Source organism: Pteronotus mesoamericanus, unplaced genomic scaffold (genome assembly GCF_021234165.1).
Source record: "Pteronotus mesoamericanus isolate MK-2021 breed Mesoamerican mustached bat unplaced genomic scaffold, CSHL_Meso_final contig_263, whole genome shotgun sequence".
In the NCBI taxonomy this organism is placed as follows: domain Eukaryota; kingdom Metazoa; phylum Chordata; class Mammalia; order Chiroptera; family Mormoopidae; genus Pteronotus; species Pteronotus mesoamericanus.
The window spans coordinates 5,002,689-5,016,397 of NW_026555112.1; positions in this window are offsets into that span (position 1 = coordinate 5,002,689).

The following is a 13,709-nucleotide window of genomic DNA, read 5'->3' on the forward strand; positions in this document are numbered from 1 at the left end:
CAACTTTCAAATTTACGTGCTCTCAGTTTTGGTTCTCGAAGGAAACTGCTGACCTGGGTCCTTCAACCTGGGCTGGAAACAGCATCAGAGGTTAACACCACCACGTTCTGTGCCCAGCCTCAGCTTCCTCTGTCTGCTCCTGTCCTTGGCACTCCCTGCTGTCCCAAGGGCAGACAAGTCCCCAATCTGATTGGTCGGAGTCCAGGATCCACGGGCCATGCTTCCTAATGGGGAAGGCCACTGCTCTGCCTATAATAAAGTGGCATCCCAAGTCCCATTTTGCCATCGTTCCTTCTGAGCACAGACCCATCAGAAAACTCTTGGAAAGGGGGTGACTAATGGGGGAGAGTTGGAGTTCCCGGATCCCAGTCACAATGTCAGATGACATCAAACCCCATGCTGAAGAGCAGTGTGGGGAGAGCTGTGCAAGAAAAGTCTGACTTTCCAAAGAAATTGTATCTTGCTCGCCTTATCCGGTCTACCAGGAGAACATCTGATGTAGCTTATCACATTTAACAAATAAAACTACAGGATGCCTAGTTAAACAATAGATTTCTTTTATAGCATAAATATGCCCCATGTAATATTTGGGGTAGGCTTATAATGAAAAGATTATCTGAACTTCAGATTTACCTGGCACTCTATATTTAATTTGGCAACCTAATGTTGGCTAAATTGGGCTTAATTGGCTAAATTCACTGGGGACTGGCTATGGTAGAGGACCGGGGAATAGGCGCTTGTAATCGTGGCCTGCCAGATTGGGACATGTCCCTGCCTCTCAAGCTGGGCTGAGGAAGGAAGAATTCCGGTTGCAGTTTGAACTTGATGATTGTTATTAAGTCAAACTGCTTTACATAACTTTGGCCTCAGGTTTCTCATCTGTCTGATGGGTATACTAATTGCTGCCTCACCCATCTGTCCGTTAACAGGGCTCTGGAGGAGTGAGAGAATGTCGATGAAGTTTCTTTGAGTATAAAACTCAACATGAATGGGAAACCATAGTCCTTTCTTTACAGGGCAATAGTCACTGACTTTGGACATTATAAAGACAATGTACCTGGCTTGGAGGCTCTTAATTCTTGCTGTGGTCCTCTTCCACTATTATCAAATGGGCCTGTCAGTCATTTTCAGGGCAAAGGACTAAGGGGAAGTTTACTTTAAAGTGAGTCTCTTCGGAAAGACATAATTCTGCAGCCAGATAGAGGAAACAGCATGTGCATGGCCTAGGGGGTGGACCAAATGTGACATATAAGGGGTGGTGAGGAAAACAGGGGTGGCTGGAGTGGCACAGATGACATGTTATCAACTGATAGGTTGGTGAAATTAATGGGGAGTGGTCACTTTAAGGAGGAAAATTGAGAGAATTTACATTTACTAAGCTTCTACATGGTGCTCACGTCATCCTTATTCAGTGGCAAGTGGCAGAAACGCAACTCAGACCATGTTAAGTACCCAGAGGAATTTACTGCTTCATTTAAGTCAAAGGAGTATGTCTCAGGCACAGCTGGATCCAGGGGTTCAAATGATGTCATTGGCCTCTTTTTTCACTTATTCTCACTAAATGTGGATTTCATTCCTGGTGCTAATGGGGTAATAGGTCCTCTTAGTGTGTGATTCTAGCGTCAGAGATAGATTCTTGTTAGCCTAGCATTTATGAGCCAAGGGAGCTTTGTGATTGGCTTCACTGGGATCATGGGTCTCCTCCTGGCCTAGTCTGAGAGTCCATGTGGAGAGATGCCCTGATTGGCCAGCCTGGAGCCTGTGCCCACCCCTGCTTGAATGACAGCTCCTTCGGAATCACACGGGGTGGGGGGGAGTGGCGCGTGCAACTCTCCCAATAGAAGGGATGCAGAGCCAACAAAAAAAAGTTACACCTTTTGGGCCTCAGCTATAAAATAGCATTAAATCATCTTTAACTCTGAGTTATTGTGAAAATTAAATGAAATTAAGTACCCAATACAGAGTCTGACACATAGAAGATTTTAAATTTATATAGCTAGTATCAGGAAGACAACAATATAATGTTATAGAGAGGAAAGATGTTTGTAAAATCAGCTAAAATATGAGAAAACTCAGCTGAAACTTGTTCACACACTGTAAGGGCTTTATTAGTTTACATATCTGGAATTCTAGAGATACGGTAGATTTCATGGTTACTTAGATCTAGTGGGAGAAACAGATAATCAACAAGTAAACAAAGTTCCCCCCAACCCCTGTATTTTACAATACAGATTGTAAAAAATGCTGTGGAAGAAATGGGTACGGTGCAGAAATAAAGAATTAAGGGAAGGGGGTACCTATTGTATAAATAGTAGTCCGGGAAGGCATCTCTGAAGAGGTGACTTTTGGGCAGAGGTCTGAAGATGAAGAACCAGCCATATGAAGAGTGAGCATTTCAGGTGGCAGGAACAGTACATGCAAAGGCCCTTGGGTCTTCCAAACAGAGCTTAACAGGGTTAATTTCTGGCCCATTGGCATAGGACAGCCCTGGTCCAAGGAGTGTGGTGTTTTGCTAAACAGATGTGGCAGCGTTCTAACATGGACTGGTTGTAATCATTCATAACTTTGCATACCCTTAATTACAAATGGCTGCTTCCTTCAACAGGTGGTCCCCAGACGAGATACATGCCATGATGTGTATTTTAGATGAAAATATGTTTCCATGGCAGAAATTCACTGCCGATTTATTGAAATTTATGGAGAAGATGTTTTTCACCTCAGAATCATGCAAAGTTTGGTTCACGGAAGTGGAGCAGTGAGGGCACCCTATAAAGATCAGGAAGTGCAGACTAAGGGTTTCATGTCACAAAACCCTGCCCCATGCTATCACAACTGCCTGGTTCCAGTTGGGGATTATGTAGAAATGTAGCAATCAATTTTGTCTTTAAATTGTGAAAATTCTTTTTCTACTGATGAGAAATATGCACTGCCTTTTTCTACCTGACTGGGAACACCCATGATTTTTTGATCAGCTGGCTCCCCCTCTGCTCCCTGTGCTAGGTTTCATTTGTGACTTCATCTGGATAGACTATGTTGTGTCAAAGTGACAAATAATCCCTGAAGTGTCAATGGCTCAATACGATAAACAATTATTTCTTACTCTCACCAAGTTCAATACCAGTTGGGCAGTTCTCCTGATCCTGTTGTCTCCATGCAGACTCTTGGGGAGCTGAGCTTCTTCCATCCTGTGGTTCTGCCATCATAGGGTCCTTCGTGTCTAGCTGGGCAGATGAGGGAGAGTCTAGATCTTTTAAGAATCAGGCCTGGATGCGATGTACATCATTTGTGCCCATATCCCATCAGCCAGAACTCAGTTACCTGACCCCAAGCTAACTTCCTGGATAGTCTTCAAGTTTCTAGTACTTAAAAAGTGGAAAATAGAATGGAATTATATGGACACATAGTGTCTCTATCACAACTTACGTCTGCTTCCCGTGGGAAGGTCCCGGCATAAATGAAAATCATTATTGCTAGCATTAACTGAGTTCTTATGAGCTGCAGGCGGTTTGTCTACCCTTTACATACATCATCTCTTTTAACGCTCTTCATGTTCCCTTATCTCCATATGTACAGACGAGAAACCGAGAGTTGGGAATGTACAGTGACTTGCCCAAGTTGCCCAACTATTAAACACGGAGCTGGATTCAAAGCTAGGCCTGGCCGACTGGCTTCTGAGCCCAAGCACTTGGCTCTGTCGTGCCCCTGAGATGGTCCTTCTTCAAGTCATCGGGCTCTTTGATCATAAGCCCCACCCTGTCACCATCCCTGCTCATGTAAATGGTATTTTTCTGCAGGATCTAAACAGATGCCATCAGGAACGGAGACACTGGCCTGAGTCAATGCACTCTCCAAACAAACATGGAAAGAGCCAGTGTCCCCCCAGTACCCCATTGGTTTTATGTTCTAGAAGACCAGGCTCAATAGATGGAATTAGTGGAATTGGTTCAGGTTTCTTGCTTCCTCTAGAGGGGAAGGGGATGGAGGAGTGTGTCTTTCTCCATTATGAACTGCTGCTGTGGCTCAGAACTCAGGAGAGGGACAGTGGGCCTTCTGTGGCTGGGTTCCTCCAAGCTGTGTATTCACCCTCTTCTCCCAGAAGGGCTCTCCATGCCATTTCCTGTGCTGTTGTGCCTCAGGGGACCCTGCTTCTGGAGGGCTGATTGTTCAAAGCGACTGCTTGGAGCCATATGGAAACACAGGCGGCCAGGCTAGGCTGCATGGACCTGCCTGGGTCAGGCATTGCAACAGCGACTTCGATCACACAAAAAGGAGACCATGGCCATGTCTTGAAAGCTCAGAGCAGGGTGATGACGCAGGCGTGGTCCCAAGCTGGGATTCCAGAGGAACATCTCACAGTTGAGAGAGACAGGGCGGAGAACAGTTCGTTTTGGAGGCAGCTGGAGAAAAGGGGTTCCAAAGAAAGCTGTTCTGAGAAAGTTCTGCAAGCTGGAATCCGTGAATCACTGAAGCTGCGAAACATCACATCGGGCAGTGCCTAAGGCAGACAGAAGCGTCAGCCACCAGGCCTGAGAACCCAGGCAAAGGGCAATGTGCAAAGCAGAAAGCCTGATGCAGACCTCAGAACCAGGTCTGCTGGTCAGCTCCAAAGAGGCCGTGGTTGTGGGTTCAGTCCCTGTGAAGTACAGATGGTCCCTGGCAGTGGTTACTGCTTAGATGGGCTTCTCATATACACATACCTGGGGATGATGGTGAAGTAAAGCTCCCCCAGTGAATAAGTAAAGAGACATGGGGAGCTTGGGAAAAATTGCCTCCCCTTCTAGAGAAATAACTCATAATCACATGCTCAGGTCCTTTGGGGAATCCAGAACAGGGGATAATGTTGCCCAGGAGATTAGGTTGGAGTTAATGGGAGTCCTCCTTGTTGAGAAGAGGATTCCAAAATGAAGGAACAGACTCCATGCATCTTCTCTGACTATAATGCTATGAAACCAGAAACCAGTCACAAGAAAAACACTGAAAAACACACAAAGACATGGAAGCTAAATAATATGTTATTAAACAGTGAATGGGTTAACAGTGAAATCAAGGAAGAAATCAAAGGTACCTTCAAACAAGTGAAAATGAAGACACAACAATCCAAAATCTGTGGGACACTGGGAAAGCAATCCTAAGAGGGAAATTCATAGCATTACAAACCTATCTCAAAAAACAAGAAAAACCTCAAATAAATGATCTGCCTTCACACTTAAAGGAACTTGAAAAAGAACAATAAACAAAGCTCAGAGTAAAAGGAAGGAAATAATAAAGATTAGAGCAGGAATACATGAACTAGAGTCTAAAAAAAGATATAAAAGATCAATGAGTCCGAGAGCTTGTTCTTTGAAAGGATAAGAAAGATTGACAAACCTTTAACCAGAGTCATCAAGAAAAAAAGAGAAAGAACCCAAATAAATTAAATCAGAAATTAAAGAGGAGAAATAACAACCGACACCAAAGAAATACAAAAGATTGCAAGGAAATATTGTAAATAATTATATACCAACAAACTGGACAACCTGGATGAAATGGATAAATTCCTAGAAACATACAATCTTCCAAAAATAAATCAGGAAGAATCAGAGAAACTGAATGGAGAGATTATACCTAATGAGACTGAAGCAGAAATCAAGGAACTTCCAACAAACAGAAGCCCTGGACCAGATGGCTTCACAGGGGAATTTTACCAAACATTCTGAGAAGAGCTAACACCTCTCCTCAAACTATTTCATAAAATTCAAGAGGAGGAAAGGCTCCCAAACTCATTTTATTAGGCCAGCATTATCCTAATTCCAAAACCAGATAAAGACACTACAAAGAAAGAAAATTATAGGCCAATATCCCTGATGAACACAGATGCTAAAATCCTCAACAAAATATTAGCAAACTGAGTACAATTATGCATCAAAAATGTCATACACCAGGATCAAGTGGGATTTATTCTGGGAATGCACGGTTGGTACAACATTTGCAAATGAATGTGATTCATCACATAAAGTGAAGGATAAAAACCACATGGTCATATCAATAGGTGCAGAAAAAGTTTTTGATAAATACAGCACCAATTTATGATCAAAACTCTCAGTGAACTGGGAATAGAGAGAATACATCTAAACATAATAAAGGCCATATATGACAAACCCACTGCCAGCATCAAACTCAATGGACAAAAGCTACAAGCTTAAGATTGAGAACAAGACAGGGATGTCCACTTTTATGTCTCTTATTCAACGTAGTACTGGAAGTCCTAGCCACAGCAATCAGACAAGAAAAAGAAATAAAAGGCATCCAAATTGGAAATGAAGAAATAAAATGTATTTATTTGCAGATGACATGATACTCTACATAGAGAAGCCCAAAGATTCCACCAAGAAACTACTAGAACTGGTAAATGAATTCAGCAAAGTAGCAGGATACAAAATTAATCCAGGAATCGGTTGCAATTTACATGCCAATAATGAACTAACAAAAAGGGAAATTAAGAAAACAAGTCCATTAACAATTGCTTCAAAAAGAATAAAATACCTAGGAATAAACCTAACCAAGGATGTAAAAGACCTGTACTCAGAAAATTATAAGACACTGAAGAAAGAAATTGAAAAAGATATAAATAAGTGGAAGCACATACCATGTTCAAGGACAGGAAGAATTAACATTGTTAAAATGTCATACTACCCAAAGAAATCTATGGATTCAATGCAATTCCTATCAAGATCCCAATGACATATTTCACAGAATTAGAACAAATATTTCAAAAATTTATATGGAACCACAAAAGGCCCTGCATAGCAACAGCAAACCTGAGAAAGGAGAACAAAGTTGGAGGAATCATGCTACCTAATATCAAACTATAGTAAAAGGCCATAGTAATAAAAATATCCTGCTACTGGCATAAAACAGACACATAGATCAATGGTACAGAGTAGAGGGCCCAGAAATAAACCCACACCTTTATAGTCAATTAATAATTGACAGAGGAAGCAAGCACATACAATGGGCTAAAGATAGTTTATTCAATAAATGGTGTTTGGAAAATTGGACAAATTCATGCAGAAAAATGAAACTAGATCACATTCTTACACCACACACAAGAATAAATTCAAGATAGATCAAAGACTTAAATGTTAGACCTGAAGCCATAAACATCCTAGAAGAAAATACAGACAACAAAATCTGAGACATTGCCCATAGAAATTTTTTTATCAGATATATTTCCCCAGGCAAGGGAAACAAAAGAAAAAGTAAACAAATGGAACTACACCAAACTAAAAAGCTTTTGCACAGCAAAGGAAATCATCAACAAATAAAAAGACAACCCACAGAATGGGAGAACGTATTCATTGATATAGCTGATAAAGGTTTAATATCCAAAATTTATAAAGTATTTACAAAATTCAACACCAAAAAAACCCCAAACAAACAATCCAATTAAAAATTGGACAAAGGACCTGAATAGACACTTCTCCAAAGAGGACATTCAGATGGCCAATAGGCATGAAAAGATGATCATCATCACTAATCATCATAGAAATGCAAATTAAAACCAAAATGAGATACAGTCTCACACCTGTCAGAGTGGCTACCATCAATAAATCAAAAAACAATAAGTGCTGGTGAGGATGTGGAGAAAGGGGAGCGCTTTTGCACTGTTGATGGGAATGCAGACTGGTGCAGCCACAGTGGAAAGCAGTATGGAGATACTTCAAAAAATTAAAAATGGATCTGCCTTTTGACACAGTGATCCCACTTCTGGGAATATATCCAAAGGAACCCGAAACACTAATTCAAAAGAACATAAGCACCGCTATGTTCATTGCAGTATTTTTTTACAATCACCACGATAAGGAAGCAGCCCAGGTGTCCATCAGTAGATGAATGGCTAAAACAACTATGGAAAAATTATACAATGGAAGACTACTTGGCCATAAAAAATAATAAAATTTTACTCTTCACAACAGCATGGATGGATCTGGAGAACATTATGCCAAGTGGAATAAGCCAGCCAGAGAGAGACAAATACCATATGAATTCACTCATATATGGAATCTAATCAACAAACAACTAACAAGCAAAACAGAGACAGACTCATAGATAAAGAGTAGATGACAGCTAGTGGTAAGGTGGGGAGGTTAGGAGATGGAGGGATTGAGCAAAAAGGAAAAAGGACTCATGAACATGGACAACAGTGTGGTAATTGCTAGGAGTGGGGAGAGGAGGGTATAAGGGGACTAAGTGGTAATAGAAGAAAAATAAAATAAAGATTAAATTTAAAAAAAAACAGTCTTCCTCCAAGGTTCCAGTGCAGTCGCATGTTAGTACTTTGACTGGTGTTATACCTGAGGTCTTTCCTGTCCCTGCATCTTCCATTCTGGTTGATCCACTCGTGATTCTGCCACTGTAGCCAGTGCCAACCTCCTTGCTCACAGCCAATGTTCTGATCCTCAGTGCTTCGTTCTTTCTTCCCCCTCACCTGCCGAACCATGGCTGCCTTCTCCTGGCCCTTAGAATCTTGCTTGCCTCTGTTTTTACCCTCACGCTCATTCCGGAAATGTGGGCATGGCTGTGACATCCTAGCATTGCCCCCTGAATCAGCCTGCACCCTTTACCTGCACTAGGTGGCCTTGTTGTCTCACCCAGTGCCTAATAAATAATTGGGAGTCACATTCAAGCCAAAGAAGTCCGGGTCTTGGTCCAACATAGATGCCAATGCCAAGTTAGGAGACCTTAGTGTTGGTGTTTGTGATCTTGATCCAGTTGTATTCTCCTTCTGGACTTCATTTTTCTCATCTGCAAAGGGAGGTATTGGATTGAAGCAGTGATTTTCAAATTGTGTTCTTGCGATCATCTTAAAGTGTACTCACCTGGGTCAAGGAGAGTGGAAAGAAAGAAACCTGAGCTGCTGGGATTTATTAGACAACCAACCCACATTTCAACCTAAACTGTTCCATTTTATCAGTGTATTGTTCTTTTTGAAACGTTTTTGTTTGAAGGGTGAAATTCATGGCTAGGAAACATTTTTAAAAGCACTGGGCTATATAACTTTAGTTAGTGCTGTGCTGGTAAATACTTAACAACCTGCTAAGTATTTACCAGTTGTGAGGAGATGCATTGATTTGCAGAGTTTGCTCATTTTCATAGTGTGAATTCTCCCACCATGATCAATTTCAAGATACTGATGTGATATCAATGAGCTAGAAAAATTCCTGGATGTTTAACAGTTGGCTCTCGTGAGCCAGTATGTGTCTTCCCTGGTTTCCTGCTTAGCTTAGTGGTCTCCCCTAAAGACACACAAGTGGAAATATCTACTCCAAAGAACTTCATTTTTTTTTCCCTGCGTGAAGTGGATGTACGTGCATTATTTTTACAACATTGCTCCCTATTTCTTTTGGGAGCAGAAACTCCCTATCCGTTTTTTAAGGGAAGTGCCTCTGGTCCCACTTTTAAAATGGACTCAATCAACATATTTTTATTGCATACACTGTTGTAGGTGCAAGGGATTCAGCAGTGAACAGAGTTGGGGAGATGATAGAAAATATTCAAACATGATTTTATCAGTATTATTGGCTGGAGTCTCATTTCTGCTTCTGCACTCAATATCGTGTTATATGTTGTTTTGCTTAAAGTATATGAAGAAAATCTGATTTGTAGTAGCAGAAGGTCTTGGGGGTTTTCAACAAGGAAAAAGGAAAACAGCTCTCTCTGTGTCCCACAGTTGGGCTCTGCCGCTCGGGTTGCCCCTGGCTGTCCCTTCGGTATCATCTCCAGCCATTCTTCCTGTTACTTATTACTCCCTGTTCCAGCCACCCTGTGCCTTGTTGCTTCTCGAGCCCCTCAAGTGTGTTCCTTACTCAAGGCCTTTGCACTTGTTACTTTTTCAACACGCAGCTGTAGGGCTAACCACTTTAGTGTCACCTAATCAGTGAGGCTTTCCCTGAACACTCTGTTCCCCACCCGTCCCCTGTTTCCCTGTCCTGCTTTATTTCTTTCATTGTCTTATCACCACCAGATATGGTTATTTTTATAACAATGAGGCTCTGCTGATTTTTTATATATATCTCTTCTTTTCTCTCTGTGTTTCCTGGCTTTTTAACCTTCTAAATTCCATCTAGTAAAATTTTATTTCAGATATTATGTTTTTCATTTCTAAAAGTCTCCTTTTGGGGTATGTGTGTATATATATACATACATATATGTGTGAGTGTGTGTGTGTGTGTGCGCGTGCGTGCGTGCGTGTGTTTATTCAGCAGCATCTCTGTACTCTGTACTCTGGCATTTCCAGTTCTTGGTTAGGTCTGAAAATTGTTTGGCTTGCAGCTCTCCATGAATTTTTGTTGTTATTGTTGTTATTTTTCTTTGCCCAGCCTCATAGACTTCCCCCCTACAGATTAGCGGATTAGTATTTAGTTCAAGACGCAGCGCGTGCCTGTGCAGGTTTCTGGAGCTCTTTCTTTGTGTACAGGGCTCCTCTCCAGTATATGTGCCCCCAAACCTATCTGCCTTGGGCTCTCTGCAGTCTGCCACTTGCTCTGTTTGGGTTCTACCCAGATTGAGTAGAGACAATTGCAGGCTTCCCCCCCACCCCACCTTTTTGACTGGGATTACAGTCCTATGTTGCTCACTGTCTCATGTCTGAAAATAATGATAAAATCTCTTTTGTTCTGTCTTACAGGTTTTTTGTTTTTGTCTTGTTTTGTTTTTGTCTTATTTTGTTTTTATGGTGGCGTGAGGGATGTTCCCATAGGCATTCCTCCTGCATGGGTAGAAGTAAAAGTTGAAGTTGACTCATCTGCTCAATAGCAGAAATAGTTGACAGCAAATCTGGGTCACACACTCAGATGTGACAGACCCCGAAGCCTGTGCCCTTCGCCATCACTCAGATTTTATTCTTCTTTCCTACCTGACCCCCTTTAAAAAATTACATTCCAGAAAGAAGGCAGGTAAAAATCCAAGGCAGGTGAAAAGCAAACTGTTTACTCTGCTCCCTGACAATGCTGGTAAAAAGGACTAGACAGAGAGGGTGCTGTTGTTGTTCATTGCTTCTCAGAGGTGCCCCGGCAAAGTGAGCTTTCATTTATTTTCTGCCTCCTGAGTGAGTGGAGACTGTAGCAGACAGCTCCTCATTTATCTGTTCATTCATTTCATCAATCCTGTCGTTTATTCATCCCCTCCAGATTGTTGATGGAACACCTATCGCGTGCCAGGCTTTTCTTCCTGGCAGGGAGTGAGCACTAACTCCCCTCAGGGTTTCTTTTGCTTTCTTCATCCCCTTCCTAGCTCAGCTCTCTCAAACCTTCATGTTCATGATCATGTGCAAAAGGCTCTGAGAGTGACATTTTCAGGGTGTCCTCCTGGACCCTGGTGGAGGTTCTGAGTGGTTAGGGGAGAAGTTGGGGTCTTTGTCCCTATGAAAATAAATGCCAATACTCCCGGGAGAAATCACATATTAAGCCATTATTAGCTAAGTCTTAGCCAGCCTGTAATGTTTCAGGAGAGATTTATTAAGTGCTAACTGACAGTAAGAGTGGCCCCTTGGAAAATGGAACAGGATGAGAAAGCAGGGTAATTCTTGAGGGAAAGGTAGCAAGACAGACTGAAATGGAGCCTCAAGCTGAGCCACCTAAGTACGTCTCTTGCCCTCTTTGGCCTGAGTTTCATAATAATGACAAAGTTGAGTGATGATTTGTAGGTTACCCGCCCCTCCCTCCAACTCATTTTTCCCCCTTGAAGCCGCCTCTCAATAGGCCCAGGAGGTAAACATTAATACTGCTGAGGAAGTGGAAGCTTGGAGAAAGGAAGTCACGGACTCAAGGCATCCAGCTGGAAAGTACAAGGCCTGAACCTGAACTCAGGCCATCTAACTCCGGGGCTTCCGACTCTAATTCTGCTCTGTCATCTAAGCCTGCAGAGTGGATTGCCATGACCGAATAATCTCGCCCTTCCTTACTCATGCCATCGACTCAGCATTTGCATGTGCAGCCCCTTCCACTGAGCCCAAGTTTTTGTGCCAAATGTCATTGGAGTTCTTGTGTGTCATCCAGATGTCTGTTGCCAATGTTGGAGATGAGTTCTCCTTTGTGGAGGGTTGATTGGAATGAAAGTGAAAAGCAAGTCTGGCCAACTACTGCCTGGAAGACCAAGAAATGACAAGCTAAAGGACACACAGATGTTCCCATCTTAAAATTCTGTAGTGCATCTGGGCAACTGAACTGGAAAAGAAGAGCTTTTGAGGAGAAGCAGGAATTAAATGATATCCTATTGTCAAAGTCGCAACTGCTAGAAGCAAAATGCAATGTATTTGCCGGGCGAGGTAAAGCCTGCCCCCAAGAGAGGCACAAACAGGCCTTAAATGAGGGCTAGATGGGTTAATGAAATAAACCCATTTCCTGCTTCTCCATGATTTATATTTCTAAGGCTGTACTGCATAGTAATTCAATAAAGCTGAAATGGCAGGAATGTCTGGCAGATTTTTTGGGAATATGATACTTGGCTCATTGCGGTGGTTCAATTTTAGTATCTGGGTAGGAGTAAGATACAAAGGGACATCAGAAACAATCTTCCCCCCGCCTTTTAGTCTCTACTGCCTTAGCATACCCCACTTCTCCTTAACTTTATTCATGTGTATATAGCAGGTTATTTAATGAAGGCTTCCTGAAGCTAAGGTATATTTGAGAATGATGTGGTATTTACTGCCTGACAATTATGGTTCTCACAATTAGGATGTTTATACCTCAATTCATGGTTTTGCCTTTTCTATTGATGTAACAAGATACCTTAGCTCTGCCCTCCTAGTAATACTGAGATAGATCCTCATGGCCGTTTTCCTCTCTTAGGGCCCTAGGGACTGTTTGACACCTTTTTCTTGTGTGTGTGTGTGTGTGTGTGTGTGAGACAGAGAGACAGGAGAGGGAGGAAGGGAAGGAAAGAGGGAGACGGAGAAATGCATTAATCTTAGTAGGAGAACTCCTTACTCCTCACTGTAGTTTTTATGCTAGCAGCTTTTATTGGATGTATACTCTGTGCCACCTAGGATTCCGTGGTGGAAATCTACTCTTTTTGCCCATTTGCACCATTTCCTTTGGGGAACGGTCTCTCCCAATCCAATGGGACCTCAGCAGGGTGTCACGCAGCTGTAATTACCTTCCACACTGTGGGGGTGAGAGCTTCACCCACTCTAACTAGTTGGATTTCTCTAACTTCGAGACCCCGTAATTGGTCCTAAGGTAACCCCAAAACCCAAGCCGGGCCAATCAGTCCTATTTGGGTGGTCACATGTGGACGTTGGAGGAGAGGTGTTTGTGTTCTTTTTCTTTCTATTCTTTCTGAAATTACCAGGAGAATGATGTAAACCTAGAGATACAGATGATGGCTTGTTTTAGAACCAAGTGATAAGAAAGATGGCCTGAGAAGGAAGCCAAGAGAGAAGAAAACAGTACTAAGGAAGCAAGTGAAGTATATACTAAAGCATCACTTGAACTTCTGGATCTAGTCATCCCTGAAGCAAACATTAATCTGAGACTTCACCATTATGAGAGTTAGTACCTTTTGTGGGGGGTTAATTAGCTCATTTTATTGAATTTATTGGGGTGACACTGGTTAACAAAATTATACAGGTGTCAGGTGCACAATTCTACAACACATCATCTGTAGAATGTATTGTGTTCACTACCCGATGCCAAGTCTCTGTCCATCATCATTTATCCCCCTATACCCAA